This window comes from Protopterus annectens, chromosome 1.part0, assembly GCF_019279795.1.
Source record: "Protopterus annectens isolate FY-2018-M chromosome 1.part0, PAN1.0, whole genome shotgun sequence".
NCBI lineage: Eukaryota > Metazoa > Chordata > Ceratodontiformes > Protopteridae > Protopterus > Protopterus annectens.
The window spans coordinates 1,944,120,746-1,944,141,619 of record NC_056725.1 but is presented as its reverse complement, the minus strand read 5'-3'; the positions used below and the strand labels follow the sequence as shown (position 1 = coordinate 1,944,141,619).

The following is a 20,874-nucleotide window of genomic DNA, read 5'->3' as shown; positions in this document are numbered from 1 at the left end:
CTTAACTAGCTTACCTCCTACCTTTCATTTACAACCAGTTCCAACATCCCTCATCTACACCCTACTTCAAAAACTTAAACCATGCACACCCTCAGCTGATCTGCTACCAGCTGAATACCTGCAAATTGCAGCAAAAGTACTTGCCTATCCCATTTCTATCCTAATAAATAGAACCATTACTGAAGGTTCCATCCCATCTCTCTGGAAAATCTCCCACATTATCCCACTACACAAGGGTGGTAACTCAACTTGAAATCTCAATCTTTCACCCCATAGCTTTACTCTCTCCTTCAGCCAAAATTATGGAAAAATGCATTCACCAGCAACTACTTGATCACCTTCTCCAAAATAACCTACTAGATGACTGTCAGCATGGCTTTAGGCTTTTCCTTAGTACTGCCACTGTCCTCTTATCCTTTTCTGACTGCATTAACAAAAATCATAATAACAACATGCTTTCCTCTACACTCTTTATTGACCTCTCTAAAGCCTTTGATATGGTTAACCATCAGTTACTTATAAACATAGTTAAATCACTCCCACTAGACACACAGGCATACAATGGTTCAAGTCCTACTTAGAAAATAGACAGCAAGCTGTCCTTTGGGACAATAACTTATCCACACATCTCCCTATTACCCTACATCTCCCTATTACCCTTGGTGTCCCTCAAGGCTCTATCTTGGGCCTTCTCCTTTTCTCTATATTCATTAATGATCTAAATGTAAATCTTTCTCAAGCTACCTGCATACAATATGCAGATGACTCCACATTAATTTGTGCCACCTCTTCTCCAGCTGACCTCCAATCCATCACCCAAAAAGTATTTAACTTAGTAGAAAACTGGTTCCTTCAACGCTGCCTCCTCCTAAACCCCCCAAAAATGGAACTATTGCTATTCACTCTGACACTAAAGTCCTCCTCAATAGATCTCGCAGTTATATCTAGTAATGGCACTGTTATATCACCTGACCCAACCACCAAACTCTTAGGCGTAATAATTGACCACAACCTTAACTTTGACTCACACATTAACTCAACTATTAAATCAGTAAATAGAAAACTAGGTTCTCTTTACAGGATTAAACCTTTCCTTACTCCTGTAGCCAGAACTACCATTGCCCACACCCATCTGATCTCCACCACCCTCTATGCCTCCCCCATTTATACTAATCTATCCAAAAGCAACCTTAACAAACTGGTAACCTCCTATAACAACATTGCCAAATTTGCCACTGGCTCCCTGTTTTGAACTCACCATTGTCAAATCTTAAACAGCTAGGATGGCTGGAACTGCAAAATCAGCAACTTACTAGCACCCGCAAGATTTTGTATCATCCCAGTAATACTCCAATACTCTGTAGCCTTATCACCCCCTACAAAAATCTTACAACCCTTCGCTCAGCTGATAATTTACTAGTAACCATCCATAAGTCCTACAACAAAGCAGGCAATTCTCTTTTTTCTAACTCTGTGGGGAAAACCTGGAACAGTCTTCCCAGTGAACTATCATCACTCTCTTCATTACCACTTTTCAAAAAGCAACTAAAAACACCCCTTAAAACACAATGGCTATGCCCATGTACTACCCCAGACTAACACTCTCCTTTCACTCCATGTCCTCATCTCTCTCTATTGCTGCTTCTCTGTATACCTCCCTCCCAAATCTCATATAGTGGGATTAGTAAGCCTCCTTATTTCTGATTCTAGCCTAGTCTTTCTGGAATCTACCGCTGAGTATTAAATGTATAACAATCATTCTTCTGTGAGCACGTTTCCACTATGCACATATTAGCAACTTTTTATCACTTTGAGTGTAGAAATTTGAAATAACCTTAATAATTAGTTTGAACCTGATCTTTTTTTCTTAGCCTTTACTATTTTACTATGGAAAGCATTTCCATTTTTATATACTGTGCAATTCTCTATGCATTATTCACTTATTATTTTTGACAGTGATTGCTGATGTCACCATTTTATAAATAACTGTTTATATAGTACTAATCGACTAACTTCATATCAAAGAATAAGTGCTTCATATTGGAAATGTTGGCTGTGTTCCACAACTGTCCCTCTTTCTCTTCTGGCTTTAGCCTAACTATGTTTCTGAGCAATATTCATAGTTTCATCAGTCAACCATTGTAACATTTTTTTCTCTCTTTCAATTTTTATAGAAGTCTTTCACTTTTTTTCACAAACATCATTCTTGGTGTCTTCCCATACCTTTGCTGGTACTCTGCTCATTGTATCTAATGTAGGGAGTAATTTTTTTCATTGAATTCTTGTGGTATGTTTTCAAGATCATACTTTGTTAAGTCGCTGGCTACCTTGCTGTGCTCCAACTTTAGCTTGATTTTGCATACTAGTCTCTGGTAACCTGTACCATTGTCAGCCCAAGGCCTTGTTTTATTAATGTTATGGAGTTTTCCCATTATTTATGTTCACAAAATTAGTCAATCAGATTTCTCTGCTAGTCAGAGCATGTCACCAATTTTTAACAAGTGCCTTGCCTTTATTTTAAATTAAATGAATCTGGGAAAAAAAATTCTAACCAAGCAGACAGGGAGTTTACTAGACATAGGATCACAGAGTCCACACTAAAGTTTGTTAAGATCTCAAATGTTCCTGTAAACTGGATTCAGAGGTTTGCACTCAAGACTCACTTCTAGACTGAGAAGCCTTTTGAATGTACAGAACTAACAGCAACAGTGAATGTGCAGAAGTGAAGAAAATATGTAATACGTCTGAGACTGCTGGTTCTCAGTGTTCCTACATCTGCAATATGCAACAATTGTGAAGTTAGTAAACATAAATAGCAGTGGACAGGTGGGAGTGCAGGATGCTCACCTCTGCAAATAATTATTTAAAGAGAAAATAATGAGTGGTGATAGTCAGTGTTCTCCTTTTGAACTGATGTGTTCTTTTTATTCAGTTTTATGCTTACAGTTATCGGTCTCACAATTACAAGAAGGAGGATGCTTTATTGCTTCTTGGGGTCTAAATCCATACATTTTGTTGCCAACATTTCTCCCAGGAGGAGAGATGCATTAGTTTATTTCCTCCGGCAGCAAAATATTTTATTTTTCAAAATGAATTGAGAGATCCCAGCCAGTTCACTAAACACACAAAGTGCATTCTTCCAGCATAGCTCAAGTTTTGCAGGATAATTAAGCCATGGGCTTAATATATTTACATTTCAGCAGTTAAGTTGACAGTCAGAAATGGTGCTTCCCCATTTGCTGTTGAGCCTAATACCCGCTCATAAACTGAGGAGTCACCCTTCTGTACTTCAGTTGTATAGCAGGTTGTAAGCTATTCTTACAACATTAGTATTTTAAGCATTTTAAATAATAGAAGGAGGTTTTGATGCTGCTCTAGCTAGCTTAGTCTGTGGTAATGTGTCTGCTTTTTTGACTTGCAAATCTTACAGTTCCAGTTTCCAAAAATATGTGGTTGCTGTTGAAGCAGAAACTGTGTTAAGTATTTGCCCTACAGGTTTCCAGAAAAGCTGTAAATTCTTATTCCTGTGGGCCCTGTTATCTTGGTTTTCCAGGCAACAGATAAAAAACATATTCTGTACTGTTATTGACTGAATCTGTACTTCAGTCTCAGTGATTTAACCATCTGTAACAATGGTGGCTATTTCCAAATTATCCACATGCATTAGTTTCCCTCTGGATAGCATTTTGATCTAAATACTCTTTGTCTGTTGATTGTTCTGTTGACTGAGGAATAGTAACAATAACAGTTTTTAATTTTTGTGTAACTGGACTAAGATCCGATGCAGTGATGCACGATGTTGCTGGAATCATCACCAATGCTCCTTGGTGCAATTTATCTGGTCCATTTTCAGATGCCATGCTGTTGGATTGCTTCATCTCATTACCTTTTAGAAAAGCTGGATTTATTTGATAGTTTCTCTGCTGTTGTTTTGCTTGACATTATTGCTAGGGGATATTTAATAAGCAGCTATAGAATTGCGTTAAGACATTGCTCAAAAGATAATGAGTAGGATAATATGGAAATTATTTCTGGGCGTTGCCAATAAAATACAACTAATTTAAGATGTTTTTAGTCCCACTGGTTCTTTACGTAAGTCAGGTTAATATGTATCCATCAGGTTATAAAATATGGAGGAATATAAAAAGGAAATTAAGGATCTTTGGGAGGATAACAAAAGAAAATGAGTGCAATGGGAACAACTAAGGCTGACAAAGGAACCGGGTGGTCTTGGACTACCAGATTTGGAGGCATACTATGCAGCCACACAACCTCAGTAAATGTATTCAATTCAAGATTCAGATTATATGCCCAAATGGAACTCATGATATGTATATTGCCCAGTAAAATAACTGCAGGATAACACATGGGCAAGCGGGCAGATTTCTGAAAGGAATATAAAGAATATTATGTGCAGTCTTATTTATATAAAACTATTAAGTATGTGTTTACTTTAAAGAAAGTTAATGTAGATATCTGATATATATATATATATATATATATATATATATATATATATATATATATATATATATAGAGTTCTTCAAACCATCAAACGTTTAAAACATCGAAGTTCAGATCATCGAGACCAGAACATCGAGTTCGAAAACATCGAAGGTTTGAAGGGGAAGAAAAAGGTAAGTGTAGGTGGCAGAATGTTTGTGTTTTTGCAGGGCACCAAGGTGCCCTGCATACTGTGTGTGTCTATGTGCCATCTGTGTGACGGCACTACATAGAGTATGGAAAAATCTCCTGTTAGCACTTCTGCATATAGCACTAAATGGGAGATTTCCCTTTACTCCACTGTAGTGCGGTCTCAGAGTTGGAATATTAAAGTAGGGGGGTGTGCATACAATTGTTAAAATTTTGTTTTTCTTTTTTTTTTTTTGGGTTACACTTGTAACCTTCGATGTTTCAAAATTCGATGTTCTGGTCTTGATGATCAAAATTTCGATGTTTTGAAATTTCAATGGTTAGAAGTGGAACTATATATGTATATATATATATATATATATATATATATATATATATATATATATATATATATATATATATATATATATATATATATATATATATGGGTCTACCTGAAAATGCCAAAATCGCAGATCACCGACAATGAGAACACCGACACCGGAAGATCGACACCAGAGAAGTCTGACAGTTGAGAATCCTAACGCTGAGAACACCATGTTAAGGTAAGTGTGTGATAGGGACGGACGTTAGGGTCAGGGTGTGGGTAAGGTAAGTGTGTGATAGTGATGGACGTTAGGGTAGGGTGCGGGTCAGGTAAGTGTGCGATAGTGATGGAGTTTAGGTTTAGGGGTGGGTTAACTGATTTAGGGTTAGGGTGCGGGTAAAGTAAGTGTGCGATAGTGATGGACTTTAGGGTTAGGTTAGGTGCGGTAAGGTAAGTGTGCGATAGTGATGGACCTTAGGGTTAGGGTTTGGGTTGAGATTAGTGTATAGATAGTTGTGTATGTAATGTTTAGAGTAGGTTTGTAAAGTTTTTGGTGTGCTTGTGTTGTGTGTGTGTTTTTCGGGAAAGGTATTTGTTTTGTTGATTGTCGGGATTTTGGTTTGTCGGGCATGTGAAGTTTTGTGTTTTTGAACTTCTTTTTTTTTAGTTTTTTTCATGTCAGTTATTTTGGTTATTTCGTTGGTGTTTTGGCATGTCGGTGTTATCAGGTATATATATATATATGAAAAAAAAAAAAAAAAAAATATATATATATATATATATATATATATATATATATATATATATATAGTAATAAGAAAGACAGAAGAAAATGTAATGAGCATTTATGAAAAAAAACAACCAAAATTTAAAAATCGATGATAATAGATGATGGATAATAAAATGGGATGAAAGTAGACAAACCTTTAACTTACTAATCTCAGACCAACGTATACCTACATGTCTAATATTAAAGCTGAAGGATGGTATGTGGAACCTGGATAGCAAACTTTATAATTTAATTTTATAATTGAGGCTGGAATGGAGAAGTCTGTCTAGAAAAGAGCAGTAGGTAGAACATATAACTAAATCAAAGAAATGTAAAATTGTTGCATGGAAATTTTTGCGTAAATATTTTATAATCCTATTAGACTTGAAAAAAAATCCCACAGATAAGACGTTCTTGTTGCAGATGCAGTTGGTCAGAAAAAAGATAATTGGGAACATATATGTGGGGAACCTATGAAGCTGCTTCTGTAAAAAAATGAATGATATAATAAGTCTTATTCTTGGAAGAGAAAAAAAAAAAATGCAATTTGAATGAACTAACCAGAAACTTTATTGAGCTACTAAAGTAAAGAATAAGTGTTTTGCCACTATACTATTTTCAAGAGCTGTAGAGTTCTTCAAATCAATACCAGGGTAACAGTGTTTTTAATGATATTCCTTAACTGACCAGTGCTAAGCTCAAGTTACACTCCAGCAGTTTGAATAAAAGTACCTTCTCCTCCCCTATATACAAAAGTTTGATTCAGGTTGTGGTGGGGGAGGAGGGGATATCCGGGTTTGTCTTAGATAGGAGGTGAGGTTGTGAGATACATAAGGAATGGTGGAGGTCATTGAGCTAACGTCCACCCACCAGATGTGAGTTAAAAGAACCAATTCATCTCAACATCCGCTGACCTGACCGGTCAATTCCAATTTTGAACTCTCCTTTTGCTGTGCAGAGACTTACTATTGTGAAACAGGGCAAACATAACCATTCCACCCAAGAATACTACACACTCGGAGCACTCATCATGTACTGGTTGTTGTTTTCAGGGTTATTTTCAGTTATATTTTATACATCTCATAAGGAGTGTTTTTCTGGAATACTCTCCCACTGTCCAAGTGGTACTTTTACTGTGTTTTTTCACATTCCCATAGATTTACCTAGCAACACCATACCAGGATAGCTTGGTACTTGGAGTACAGGTTTAGTGCTATTCCACAATGCGGGTAATGGAATGTTTTCACTACCCAGTCTGCAAGATGCAGTGGAGGAGTATGGCCAAGTGTATTCTGACTCCCTTTCTACACTTCATTCTCCAGCTTTCTCACATGCATTCCTCCTAGTAACTATGCCACTTTAAACCTCTGACATGCTTTCCAGGTTTTACTTCTTAACAGCTTTCTCCTTTGAGTCAATGCACCAGGTTTGTTCTTTTGTCTCTTCTCTCACCAAACATCTGTTAATAACCCATGCCTCTCCCGCTCTCTACCTTTGCTTCCATTCTGTTTTATTTCAGTCTTATTGGGTTATTGTTTGCAGAATTTTATTGCTATCCTCTTTTCACAGAGTTTACTCAGAATTGGTACTGTATGTGATGTTACCACAGTTTAACACGGATTATATCCTCACACATCCTAGTAGTCGTTATGAGTGTGTTGTTACAAAAATATTTTTTTTTTCATTGTGACTCCCTTTTCCTCACTCACACTATACACTCTGCACAGACCAACATAATTGTTGAACCTCTCACAAGGGTCCATCCTCTCAACCACTTAATTTGATGAAGCCCAACATTTGGGTGAAAGCACTCAACCTTTGTACCCTAAAGGGTCCAAAATGAGGCACAGACCAGCTAAGCAGAATGAAGAAACCAAAAAGTAGTATATTTGTGTTAGCACTTTTGTCCTTTAATACAACAACAAATCTAAATCAGACATTTCAAGCATATACCATTAGTGCTGTGTATACAGATTCAAAACATTGACATGTAAAACTATCCAATCACTATAATACATGTTTAGTCAACCCTTTAACCGCCAGCTTTCAGTGAATGATACTGTGTGCAGCAAATGTGATCATTAAGCAGCTGACAAGGAGACAAAGGCGGTACTAATGAAAAGGTGTGCTAAAATGTATGCTTCATATGCATATCAGTTTACTTTGTGGCAATAAAAAAATTCTTACGAAAGTATGCTGACCCTAATCCTAATACTGCCCTTACCCCACCCCCCAAACCTACAACTTAACTTTGAAAAACCTTTCTGTGACACCAACACTGTTCAGACAAAAAATGTCTACATTTCTTTTATAGGTAGCAAATGTTTTTAGCTTTCAGTAAGTTGATTATTTCAGTTGCTATCCTTAATCCACACACACACACACACACACACACACACACACACACACACACACACATGCGCGTACACACACATGTACATATATAAATATAAAAAGGCTTCCACTATGAGAGGACAAATCACAATTCCCCAAGCCTCCACTCCCTGAAAGACAACCCACCAAAAATGCCCACCCTCAAAAACACTGTTTTCAGCATTTGTTGCAAGAGAATAAGCTCCCTGCACCCCTCAGTGCTGGAGAGGCTGTGCCCTGACTCCCATAACTAATATATCAGCTCTACTGTTTCATTACAAAGGGGAAAGAGTAAACACCCAGAAATGAAACTTAGTGCCTGCACAATCCCCCCTGGAGTTGAGGTTCAAAGAATCTCTCTTTATAGAGTAGTAGTGTTCACCTATAAATGGACATAGTTTACATGTACATCTCTATATCTATCCATATATAAATATACAGTATTTTTATGAAAATATTTGCCCTCTCTGCATTTTGTGCTTTTTTGCTCTTTCTCTCTTAGCCAAGGCTCAGTTAGTAAATTCAGAATATTCTGTAGAAATATTCATTGGTTAATTATGTTCTATTCCTGTTAAAAAAGGTAACACTGTTGCAACCTTTGAGGTTGGTGTTGTAAACTAGTCTTAAGGGATTGGAAGAAGAAGTCATATTGCACAGTCAAAGGCTCAGAGTCCAGCAATTTCTGAATATTATGTGATGTTAAAATATGCATTTTAATTAATGTATTATGCTATTAATTTTCAAAAACACAGATTATAGACCTAGAGATAGTGACTACTAGTGACACAGTGACAAAAAACATTGTCCATGCCAATTACAGTCAAAGAAACAAGTGTTAATCATTTATTCAGCCTAAATTAAAAAGACAAAAAGGGTTATGCAGAGGAAAATTCCAACACATTAATGGCCAACCCATGCCTTTTACTTATGAAATGCTCCAAAATCAGGTTGTGCTGAAATGATTGCAGTTTTGCATAAAAATAATAAAAAAGCAACCAATCTTTAGCTCATATAGATGCAAAGATAGTATTTTAAACTTATTTTTTGTTATTAATGATAGGACTTAATTGTTTTTGACATAACTCTTGATATTTTTAAGGAACTAGATGCAGGGACTTCAGAGCACGGCACATACAGCACTAATTATGGCTTGTAAACTTTCTAGCAATATTTTATTATGAGCTATGTAATATGTAACCTTTTATGTTGTTAGGTTATGCCATTACAGAACTGTAATATTTTTGCTGCCTCGTTCCATTCTCTATCTCAGAGGTCAGAAAATAATAAAACAGGGTCTTGCAGTACATGCTGCAAATTTTTCATACTTTAAAAGGCCCTCTAGATAAGTATATTTTGGATGTACTTTGGTAGCCTTAATTTAACAACATTAGTCAACTCCCTTATGGTGTATTATTTCCATTTCAGTAGAAATTCACCATTATTTGTTTGGAGTATTTCTAAATTGTGAATGTAAGTACAATGAATAATGTACCCGTCTGTCTGCCCAGATGCTTTCAGTATGTGGCATATGTTATCTTCTGGTCTAATCATATATAGTTATTCTATGTATAAGTTTGAAGGGCAAAGCTTTTTAATATACTTCTGTCTATGTGGCCTTATATTTATGTTCTTACCATAGATGATTTCCTTGGTAATGGACAGAGATATACCACATTATTTGTTGACCTTCTGAAAACAAAATTTGTATTGCATGATACGCAAGCTATGAAAAGAAGTGAAGTAATAGACTCTGTTTGAAAATGATGAAATCAGTTGTTTAGTACTTTAACAACCCCAGAAATAAAGATATATGTACAGTGTTATTCTGTCTCCTGCTTTACTTCAGTGAGTTGAGGAAGGAAGAAATTAAAGTAAGTGCTATTTCCCGAGATTCACAGATGTTCTCTCTACTTGCACTAATTGCCCAACACAAGTTGGTCAGTTTGCAGAATGAGGAGAGTTTCTGATTCAGAGACATTTTCACAGCTGCAGCGAGAAAGACCTCTTTATTAGCTCATTCCCCTGTCTGAATTGAACTCTGCACTGTCTGATTTGACTTCAGCAACGTTCTTTCTAGCAGCCCATGTATCACATTAGCAAAGGCACCTCCATAAACACATTCACATAGACAAAGACACACACACACACATATTCAGACACATTCACACCATGTGTGCCTGTTTACACACCAACACACATACAAACTCTCAAATATTTTCACACAGATACACGCATATACTCACCTATAAACACGCCCACCCCCACACACACAGTTGCTCACACTCAAAGATCACTTGACAATACCTACACACACACACACACACACACACACACAAACACACACACACACACACACACACACACACACACACACACACACACTTCCAGACTCACAATTCCCTAACCCCCATAGTGTGACCACCCAAACAAACCCACAGTCACATAAACATACACACACACACACACACACACACACACACACACACACACACACACACACACACACACACACACACACACACACACAAACACACAAACACACACACACTTCCAGACTCACAATTCCCTAACCCCCCTAGTGTGACTACCCAGACAAACACACACACACACACACACACACACACACACACACACACACACACACACACACACACACACACACACACACACACACATTAATGCTCTTAAAGACACTTGCACACACAACCATACATGCAAACACAAATATACATGCTGGCACATATATACACTGACACACTAACCTCCCTTCTGCTTTACTAGATTTACCTGCCCCAAAAGTGTATGGGTGACCAAAGTCTGTTGATTGATAGTGTTCATTTTTTCATCCTAGAGTAAAATTTTACTTAGCCAAGTGTTTCTCTGAAACACTCAGCAGAGCAAATCGGAACTGCTGACATTTCTCCTGGAGAGCATATGACTAATTAGCATTTGCCACTCCCTCATTCACCAATGAGACTATCCTTTGTGCTGATGTGCCTGTGAGGGGAAGCCTCAGTAATAGCGTGGTCTGTCAATCAGAAAGCATAATAGTGATGAAGAAACCTTTTAAAACAAGGATTCTGTATCACGCTAAGGCTTTCTGGATACCTTAAAATATTTGTTTCTGGGGATATTCCACTGGAAAAACAGCACAGAATGTGTCTGTTCATAAAACCTGAAACTTTGCATTCATCAAAAGCACTTATGGACTGTGTATGCTGTCAGTGTTTTGTTGAGCATTTAAGTTACTGAATAAAATATATCCTCCATTTCAAATTACTGAGAATGTGGACTAATTTAAGTATCAAAATGAAATGAATGAATTAATCAATAAAAGACTAATTAAACAAAGAACAAACCAACAAATAAATGAATGCTAAGTATTTAAAGATAAATACACGTATATGGATAAGAAAAACAAGGGCTTCAAAAGAAGCTGATATACTGCTACAGTATGAAAATTAGTTAAGACTGAATGTCCTCCAGAATAAAAAAGTAACTGTAGAATGCATGATAAATGCCAGGTAACATACTCATGTCTCAAAGAAAAAATGGCTATATCAAAGTGTAACCAGGTCTCTGCTTGTAAAGTCCTATAGCTGATTGTTACTACTATGTTACTAAAATGTTATAAATTGTTTTCTAGTCCAGAGGAGCTTTTCTCCCTGGGTCTCTTCTGAAAATGTGCCAAAAGCTCAGCCAGACTAACCCGGTTAACAAATGTAAAATAAAATAAATAAATAAATAAAATAAATAAGTGATAAGTCCTGTAGGTTGCTTTTCGAGTAACAACTACACATCTCTAGCTCTGCAGTAACACATTGATTGGTAATTATTCATAATTACTTCTCATTAACTTAGTATGAGAAGTATTTAGAAACATATAGCATGTTATCTAACAACAATACACTTAAGAGTCAGCTCGGCACTTAACTATCCTATCACCAACAATGACATGATTTATACCTTTTCTCTTTGTGCAAAGAAATGTAATAATCTGAGAAAAAAGTAACTGTTCCTTCAAATAAAAAATACATAGAAAGTTGTACTAAATCCACATTAAATCACGATAAAAGTAAAATAAACTGCATTACACATTCCATTCTATCAAAAAGTGTAATACACAGTAGGTTACATGATGATGTCTTACTTAGTGGGTTATTGAGTCTCTCATATCTAGAATTATATAGTTTTGGAAAAAGAAAAGGCATATTTTAAAATTCACACTAGAGTTACAAGATATCTTGTTTTGAGGATTATAAATGGAGGGACTAACTAGAAATTAAAAAGAGTACAGAAGATAAGCGAGTTGCTACTTTGGTTGTTAAAGGATACCTATGGAGACAGAGCAGAAACTATACTGCTCATTGTGGCCCTCAAATATCAAATTTGATACTGAATACCTAGAAAGAGTAGAGACATAAACATCTTTAGCCATAATAAGATATTTTATATTTTAGATATTAAGTATTTTTTTCTGACTGTCCTTTCTTTAATGTTTTTATTCAGTTTCTTTTTTGAGCCCTTTACTGTTAATATGCTCATTTGGAATATAGTTTAACATATTTATTTAAAAAAAAATAATTTTACTACTGAATGCTTTTGGCTGATGTTGATTTATTAGTTTTAGGATTTCAGCATTTTACCCATAGCATACTGTTGCCTCTATCCTTGGATTGGAGACTGCTCAGTGCTCAGAGATAATTGCCACCTTTTGAATATTTAAAGGCTAACTTCTTTTAATGGTAAACAATAAGATTTTTCCTTGTCTTGCTATTTTTCACACTTTCTAAGTTCTTTTGCCCTGTGAACCTGCTGACCATCAGTCCTTCCCAATTTTACTCTCTGTCCATTCACTTTTGCATACTAGAGAAGTACCCCAGTATGTAAGGGGGCAATAGCCATACACAGGAGCCACTATACAGGTAGCCACAAGGTTTCTTGAGCCCTATCAATCAACTTCAAAGTGAGAGTATTTGTGTGATCTAACTCATCTTTCTAGGTGGGGGAGTAAGCTACCCATATTTCTGACTGGACCCACAACAATGTCCACTAACTGTGCAGGCTCCCATACACTTGCCATTGAAGGCTACCAGCAGGAGATGGATTGGTGAGCTAAAAGCCTGTTGAAGGACATGCACGGCAATGCCACCCCTCCTCCAAGAGTCTATATCCAGCATCTTGTGCCTCCCTATCCTGTGTCTCAGGATGGGCATACCCAGCCTCCTTTTCCAGAACTGGAGAAAAAATAGCACTATAATGAGAGCCATATGTGTGAACATAGCCATAACAAAGTTGTTATAGTCAGATTTATACACTTAAACACAGATCCTAGTGGTAGCAAGTCGCTATACTGGGGTTCATATCTATGAACCTAGAGCCTAGCTATAGTAAGCCTCTCATTGTGAGGTTTGTTAATATGTTTATTTTATTTATTTATTTATTTATTTATTGCATTTGTTGACCAGGAAATCTGATTGTGTACACAGTCCCCTTTTCAGTGGAGGCCCAAGGAGAAAAATTTTAAATGATACATTATATCATATAAACATTTTTATACATAGTGTAGAAAAAAAACACATTTTACAAATTTATACATAGTCTAATGAAAAGTATAGAAACAGTAGCATTTTACGACAGCATTCTACAAGTGTGTACATAGCCTAGTGAATAGTGACATTTTGAAAAAGTATACATGTTTTAGAAAAGCTATTCAATGCTATTTTGAAAAGACTGCATAGTAATGGAGTCACTGGAGATAATACAATAAGGCATATAAAACAAAAAAACAGCAAGGGTATGAGTAGATTTTTGTTTTATGCAGTTTGTTATTGTCAGTTTTTCTACAATAAGGCACATATGCAGATTATTGTTTCAATTAGTATAATTCAGTGGGCCAGTACTACTTTATACTTCAGTAAGCTGATTCAAAATAAAGACATAAAATAGACATAACGTTGCAGAAAAGCAGCGTCCTTTTACATTTTAGTTGTTTTTTTTTTTTTTTTTTGCTAGTCAGCAGCTGGTGTAGGTAGACCTAAAGAGAAGAACTAGAAGTGATTGGAAGTTGAAGAAGAAGTAGATGGAGGGATGGAGGGGGAAAGGAAGATCCTACAGGTGAATTTAAGAAGGATGATGTGAGTGGGAAAGTGCAGGGGGCAGATATCATTCTTGATATGAGGTGTGTGCATATCAACTTTGTTATTAATGAAGCCTTTGCTGCCACTCAGATGGGAGCACAGCAAAATTGTCTCAGCAACATGTAGCCAGCTCGGAAAGTCATCACCCACTTCACACAGTCACATAAACAACAAAATTGTGGCAGACCAAAGTGTCAAGCAGCTTTTAAAGTTGTCATTTGATAACATAAGCAGTTCTGCTTCTGGCCACAGTTGTGTGACAATATAACATGCATGAGAAACTTAAACACAGGCTTTACTCTCGATTTGAATTTCTTAAATCCCTTTCTCAAAAATATTAACAAATTAGTTACAATTGCCAAATCGGATTTAATCCTCTTTATAATCAAATGCTGTTTTTATTCTTCTTTAGGAGTTCTACATTTACAGTAACAAGAGGTATAAACTGAATGAACATTTGCACATAGATTTCTCTTGGAAACTGAGCTATAATCTATGTTTCTTGAATTCTTGGGCAATCTAAATGAATAGACTGTATATTCTGATTATTTATCACTGTTTACAAATGTATTTTTATTTTGCTTTACAGGAAACAGCAGAACAGATTGCTTTAATCCTCATCTACAACAGCAGCATATGGTCATCATACTATAGTGCGTCACTGAATCATGTGCTATCAGTCTCCATGAAAACACATGCTCATGTTATACAAATGTAGAAGGACGCAGGTAAGATAGACGAAAATGGTTCTCATGTGCTCGTTTACAATTTGCTGTGACCTCCTATAAAATTATTGCAAAGGAGTGATGTACTCATTATTTTTAAATGAATTATTTTAATGAATGTTAACTTCACCTCTAGGGAAATCATATACTCAAAATCATTTATACCTGTTTGCCATTATTAATAGGAAAAGCCATATGAAAGGGTTTTAGAAAGAGATTCAGAACCACTACTTTCTTGGTTAACTGTTTACAGGCATACAATTTACGACAGAGATTAAACAGTATGTGAAAATCTGGGATGGTTTAGGACTGCAGTGGATTTCATAGAAGGCAATGGAGTATTATACCACTAACAAATGAGACACTTATTTGACTAGTAAAGTGAAAGCCATAGGCTGTCATATGTTTAGTGACCAAGATGCTTATTTAAACAGTACACATACAACTCTGGAGTATCACACATGTGCAAGCTGAGATAAGTAATAAACAGAAATATTACTGCAATTACAGTGCTTTTCTCTTCAATGGTAATGCGTTTTTATTCACTGATGGATTTCTCTGACTGCTATACACTGATATTGAAATACGGTTACAGTTTATTTAAAATGTTGCTAGAAAGGAATAGCACCAAGAAAAGTAATTTTTAGTACACAGTTTAACCACTGAGTTGTACTTAGCTTTTGTTTTAAAAAATAGCAATTGCCAAAAGGTGAACAATAAATGATTTTCAAATTTCTTGCAAATCAAGCAATGATAATAGGGTTGTAACATTTGTGGACATAGAAAAAATGTTATTTTATAATAAGAATATGTTTGCAAATAGTTCAATGTCCTTAAGATTGTAATATATTGAAATTGAAATGTTTTCTGTATTAATTGTGAAGAAAATATGCATTAGTAAAGGATTATGTCTATAATGGGTACAGAAGTTGAGGATAGGCAAACACGTTTGTCAGACAGAGGAAGTACACAAGTTAAAAGGTTTCTCGCTACCTAAGAGGAGGAGTAAATGCAAATAAATTAATGTTCTTGTAAGGGACTATGAATCTTGTAAAAAACTCACATTTTCTAGATGTCATATATAAATTATTGTCATATCTGGAATTTCAATTTCTTATTGAAAATGTAGATATGATTCAAAGTGCATACCGATAATTTTCAGGGTGTGAGTATCCCTGTTAACTTAAGTTACTACATTTCAGTCAATTGAGATATGCCATGTCAGAGCTTTATGTGTTAACCTCTTCATTGTCAGTAGCATCATTTATTAATCATAACACAATATTAATATGATCTATTAAACCATCTGTTCATTCATTCATTCATTCATTCATAAACACATTTTCTCACTTTTGTATTCCCAGAAACCAGTATCATCCATTTCAAGGTCAAATGGGTGCTCAAGAGGTGCTAGGCAGAGAAGCTAACCCTGCCAGTATAGTCCTAGATCTTTCTGTTTCTCACAGTCTGTCTGTCTGTCTGTCTATCTATCTATCTATCTATCTATCTATCTATCTCTCACTCTCTGTCTTTCTTTGCTTTTTGTCACACCCACACGCACACAGCACACATATTTACTTACCATGGCTTCCACACCTATGGACACTTTGGAGGATAACCATATTGGCTACACCATGTGTCTGGGAAAATGAACGAAAATAGAGGACCCACTACAAACCCACATAGACAGAAGAAAAACATGCAGATTGTACACAGGAAGCACAGCAATCAGGAAGTGACCTGGCTAATGGTCAGCATTAACATCTGCTGTACTCTTATGCTGCTCCAATATAGATCAAGGTTATTTTGTTTGCTTAAAGAATTTCAAGTTAAATCACAGTCGAGAACTGCATGCAGATTTGACAACCTACTAAATATATTAAATAAACACTTTCTGATGTGTACAGTGAAGATCCATATTATTTTCTCATAATTCTATTGCTTCCTCATTAAGCTTAAGGACCCATACAGATGGTTTCTTCATCACCATACAGTACAAATGTAATGTCAGAACTTCACAGCAGTATTGTATTGTACTCTTGTTCATACTGCAGTGTGTGGAAATGTAGTTGATGAAATGTCTCATAAAAATATTTTACCATTTGGTTTATATTTGCTGCACATATAACAATAGTGGTGCATTTCAGCAAGGTGTACATGCATGTTTCTCATCTTATCAGCCAAAAAGCAAGTTAGATCACCACATACTATGTTGTTTATAATACAAACATTGTTTTGAAATAGCATTTAGATTATAGAATCAATAATTTGTCTGAATACTTAGTGTAAACAAGATATGATGTAACAAAAACAATTGAATGAATCTGTAAGACTTAATTATATTTGGTTTTATTTCTCAGTGCCACCTCGATTAAATGTTTATTTTTTTTCTGGATATGTGGCACAGACAGCTAAATCTAATGACTTTTATGTTGTACCTATCTATCTATTTATCTATCTATCTATCTATCTATCTATCTATCTATCTATCTATCTATCTATGTATCACAGGTGTAGTACAAGAAACGTGGGTCAGAACACTACTGGCTGTTACATTACTGGAGAGAATCATAATAGCATGACTAAGTGTTGATGAAAAATAATATTGATATATATTTACAGACAGCAGAAGAACAGGCTGTAAAGCTTGAAGGGGTGATAGGCAAGAAATATAATTTGCAATATTTCTACATCAATTATTCAATATATACTGTAGGTGAACATGACATTTTGCTTTGAAGATAATATAGAAGTGGAGTGGTAATAGTATGGGTAATAGTCGTAGTTTGGAGTGTGCTTTGAAGATAATATAGAAGTGGAGTGGTAATAGTATGGGTAATAGTCGTAGTTTGGAGTGTGCTTTGAAGATAATATAGAAGTGGAGTGGTAATAGTATGGGCAATAGTCGTAGTTTGGAGTGTGCTTTGAAGATAATATAGAAGTGGAGTGGTAATAGTATGGGCAATAGTCGTAGTTTGGAGTGTGCTTTGAAGATAATATAGAAGTGGAGTGGTAATAGTATGGGCAATAGTCATAGTTTGGAGTGTGCTTTGAAGATAATATAGAAGTGGAGTGGTAATAGTATGGGCAATAGTCGTAGTTTGGAGTGTGCTTTGAAGATAATATAGAAGTGGAGTGGTAATAGTATGGGTAATAGTCGTAGTTTGGAGTGTGCTTTGAAGATAATATAGAAGTGGAGTGGTAATAGTATGGGTAATAGTCGTAGTTTGGAGTGTGCTTTGAAGATAATATAGAAGTGGAGTGGTAATAGTATGGGCAATAGTCGTAGTTTGGAGTGTGCTTTGAAGATAATATAGAAGTGGAGTGGTAATAGTATGGGTAATAGTCGTAGTTTGGAGTGTGCTTTGAAGATAATATAGAAGTGGAGTGGTAATAGTATGGGCAATAGTCGTAGTTTGGAGTGTGCTTTGAAGATAATATAGAAGTGGAGTGGTAATAGTATGGGCAATAGTCGTAGTTTGGAGTGTGCTTTGAAGATAATATAGAAGTGGAGTGGTAATAGTATGGGCAATAGTCGTAGTTTGGAGTGTGCTTTGAAGATAATATAGAAGTGGAGTGGTAATAGTATGGGTAATAGTCGTAGTTTGGAGTGTGCTTTGAAGATAATATAGAAGTGGAGTGGTAATAGTATGGGCAATAGTCGTAGTTTGGAGTGTGCTTTGAAGATAATATAGAAGTGGAGTGGTAATAGTATGGGTAATAGTCATAGTTTGGAGTGTGCTTTGAAGATAATATAGAAGTGGAGTGGTAATAGTATGGGTAATAGTCGTAGTTTGGAGTGTGCTTTGAAGATAATATAGAAGTGGAGTGGTAATAGTATGGGTAATAGTCGTAGTTTGGAGTGTGCTTTGAAGATAATATAGAAGTGGAGTGGTAATAGTATGGGCAATAGTCGTAGTTTGGAGTGTGCTTTGAAGATAATATAGAAGTGGAGTGGTAATAGTATGGGTAATAGTCGAGTTTGGAGTGTGCTTTGAAGATAATATAGAAGTGGAGTGGTAATAGTATGGGTAATAGTCGTAGTTTGGAGTGTGCTTTGAAGATAATATAGAAGTGGAGTGGTAATAGTATGGGTAATAGTCGTAGTTTGGAGTGTGCTTTGAAGATAATATAGAAGTGGAGTGGTAATAGTATGGGCAATAGTCGTAGTTTGGAGTGTTAATTACCTTAGACTCTACTTGTTTTGCATGGAACCCAAAGCAAATTGCTTGCTGAGATTAATATACAGATTTTCCTAGTGAGTCTTATCAAGTTAAACAAACTAAAGAAACACATTCATTGTAGTTAGATATGTTGATTTCAGATATCTGTTTATATATGTTTTGGCTTGCCATTTGTTGTCAATTGGAAACTTATAAAGCCATTGTTTAGCAGTAAAAAGTCACATACAATGGTTTCCTGAATCAGGCTGGGGACTATTCTCTTTCACTAAAGCTAAATCAAGCTTTTTATCATTTGTTTCTATTTAAATTATCTATCTATCTATCTATCTATCTATCTATCTATCTATCTATCTATCTATCTGTTTATATATATAGAGAAAGACTTAAATTGAATGATGCAGTGATTATATGTCATTTCCTTTCTTGGGGAAATATGGGAAAATATGCTTTATTTTATTTTTATTTCTTTCTTTATTTTTGTTTTTTTTTAGTGACCAAGGTAATGATATGATCCATAGAGACCTATTTCATTTACAGCTCAGGATAAATGTTTATAACATTTATAATACTGTTCACATAAGTGTATCCATTTGTAGTAATTAACAGCATTTCCAAAGCTTATAAGGTAGTTTACATTCTTCACATATAAAATGCCTACATGATGCAGTAGATTATAAAAGTTTGAACAGACTCAGAAGTATTACAACAACTAATAGATGTTAGATTACAGGTTGGAACAGGCTAAAAGATATACAGACAATCATAAATTACACAATGTGAATAATATCGTATGCACAGCAATGCAAAGTGGGTTAATGGGAGGCAAACGTAGAGACTAGGAAGGAAGGAGGGAGTTAGAGGAAGGCTGTGGAATAAAGCAGGGTAAAGATGGGCAGGGTGTGACGAAGTAAGTAAATAAGATATGAAGGACTGAAACAGGATTAACAACTAAACATTTACATATTATCACTCCATAAGTTTTAAAATGAGCCTGGGGAGAAGGTTACAATTAGTCATGATTAAGCTCTTTTCATTAACAAATTAAGATAAAAGGAAGATTTCAATTGTAGCACAGTGTTTAGTAATGGCATCTTGCAGTGCTTGGTTCACCGGTTTGTTTTCACTGTGGATTCTTTATGTCCTTTCTGTATCACCATGAGTTTTCACCAGGTGCTCTTGTTTCCTACCAGACCTCAACCAGCCATGCTTTGTGTACATGAATGAGGGCATCCTGCAAAGGACTGATTTTCTATTCAGTATTGAGTTCTCTGCCATCCATGCACTGAGTGCCGCAATAGACTTTGGCTCCCTCAAAACCATGCACTGAATAATGAAGATATCACCAAATCTATGAATGAACATACATTTTTTTTTTGGGGGGGGGGCGGTATAAGAATTTCAGTACTACCCCTGTGATATCGCAATGTAATTAATTATTCTGCACTGGTATAGGCTGCCTTATCTTACTCAATTTGCATACACACAAAAAAGGCTTTTTTTTTCAGATTTTTGATATTGCCACCAGTGACACTACTGAATAACACAAAATTAAAAAGTGTAAAGAAAAATAAAAAGTCCTGTATAAGCAACAATACTAATGTGCTATGGTTATTATGAATCGGCTAATCCATTTGCAAACATAGAAAAGTAATAGTGGGACATGGGTTATTATTCATTAATGTAATAAAAGATCATAAAAAGGGACTTTTTTATACTGAGCTGG

At 35.7% G+C, this 20,874-nt stretch overlaps 1 protein-coding gene across 11 annotated transcripts in view; it reads left to right on the top strand.

Annotated features, from left to right (window-relative positions):
* The window catches only part of MYT1L (myelin transcription factor 1 like), a 2,965,652-nt gene that overhangs the window by 1,771,467 nt on the left and 1,173,311 nt on the right, over nt 1–20,874 (top strand). For all 11 annotated transcript variants that reach the window (XM_044070352.1, XM_044070344.1, XM_044070334.1 and 8 more), the window contains one exon: nt 14,832–14,970. The gene's annotated coding sequence lies outside the window, so the exon portion shown is untranslated. The remainder of the gene's footprint in view (nt 1–14,831; nt 14,971–20,874) is intronic.